Genomic DNA, 1,637 nt, shown 5'->3' with positions numbered 1-1,637 from the left:
AGTTTTGGAATTATGGCCACAATGACAATATTGGTTCTGCATATCCAGGAGCAAGGTATATCTTTCAATTTTCTGTATCTCCTTCTGTCTCCTTTTTTAGATTTCTGTAGTTTTCAATGTAGAACTCTTTCATTTCTTTGGTTAGTTTAACTCCTAAGTATTAATTTTTATTAATACGATTGATAATTGTGCTGTTTGCCTAATTTTTTGTTGGTGAGTTCATTATTGGAATACAGAAATGCTATTAATGTTTGTATGTTGATTTTGTATTCTGCTGTACTGCTGAATTTGCTGATTCCATGAGTCTTTAGTAAAAATGTTAGTGAAATTTTAATGTAGAGGATCATGTAACTTGCAAACAATGATAATTTGATTTCATTCTTTCCTATATATATAAATGTATATGTCCCTTTCTCCTGCCTGATTGTTTTGTGTAGTGTTTTGAGTACTATATTGAACAGGTAATAATGGACACCCTTGTCTCTTATTCCTGTTTTTTTGGAGGGAAAGTTTTCAGCTTCTCTTCATTAAAGAAGATGTTCTCTTCTTCATTTGTTTTTCACAAATGGTCTTTATCATTTTAAGATAAGGTCCTTCTATACCTATTTTCTTCAAGATTTTTTTTCTAAATCACAAGTTGGTGTTGTTTCAAAAGCTTTTCCTTCATCTATTGATAGAATCATGTGGTTTTTGCCCCTTCTTCTGCTTATGCGATGTATTACATTTATTGATTTGTCTGTTTTGCATCAACTTTGCATCCCTAGAATGAAACCTATTTGGTCATAATCTATGATCCTTTCTGTGATTTTGGAATTGTGTATGCCCATCTCTTATTGAGGATTTTTGTGTCTGTGTTTATTAACGATATCGATGTAGTTTTCTTTCCTAGTTGGGTCTTTGTCTGGTTTTGGGGATAGGAGTGATGCTGGTTTCCAGGCATGATTTTGGAAGGAATCCTTCCCTTTCAATTTCATTGAAGAGTTTGAGGAAAAATATGGAAGGCTTCAAGAATTTGGTGTTATCCTTATTTGTGGGCCATGCTAGTCTTCTCTGCATCCTTCCAGTTTTCATATATCAGATAAAATTTAAATGACACCTTAGTCTCATCTCCAGCTGATCTGAACATTTTTGTAAGTTCTCTTAGTTAATTAAGCATGGCACCAATATCTAACTTTATTAGCAGTAACTTGAAATCAATGGTATTTGCCTTAATGAACGTGGATTCAAAAAATCCTAAACAAGATCCTGGCAAACAAAATGCAACAAAAGATCACAAAATGCAACAAAAGATCTCACACATCATGACCAAGTAGGCTTTATCACCGGGATGCAAGAATGGTTCAATGTGCTGAAATCATTAAAGGTACTGCATCACATAAACAGAAGCAAAGACAAAAATCACATTATTATCTCTGTAGACTCAGAAAAAGCCTTTGACAAAATCCAATATCTATTCATGATGAAAACCGTAAAAAGTTAGGTATAGGAGGACCTTATCTGAATCTGTTAAAAGCCATCTATGAAAACTTATTCTCAATATTATATTAAAAGGAGAAAAGCTGAAATCTTTTTCTCTAGAAGTGAGAATAAAATGAGTGTGTCCATTCTTAGCATGCCTGTTCAACTTAGTACTCAGA

The 1,637-nt window shown here is 33.0% G+C and overlaps 1 pseudogene; it reads right to left on the bottom strand.

The window, feature by feature from the left end:
* Nucleotides 1-988: 988 nt before the first annotated feature.
* On the bottom strand, nt 989-1,088 carry LOC117287025 (annotated as a pseudogene).
* Nucleotides 1,089-1,637: the final 549 nt, after the last annotated feature.

This window comes from Fukomys damarensis, unplaced genomic scaffold, assembly GCF_012274545.1.
Source record: "Fukomys damarensis isolate Sample0158 unplaced genomic scaffold, DMR_v1.0_HiC HiC_scaffold_19, whole genome shotgun sequence".
NCBI classification, from domain to species: domain Eukaryota; kingdom Metazoa; phylum Chordata; class Mammalia; order Rodentia; family Bathyergidae; genus Fukomys; species Fukomys damarensis.
Note: the sequence above shows the minus strand (reverse complement) of the source record. Positions and strands in the feature narration are given on the sequence as shown.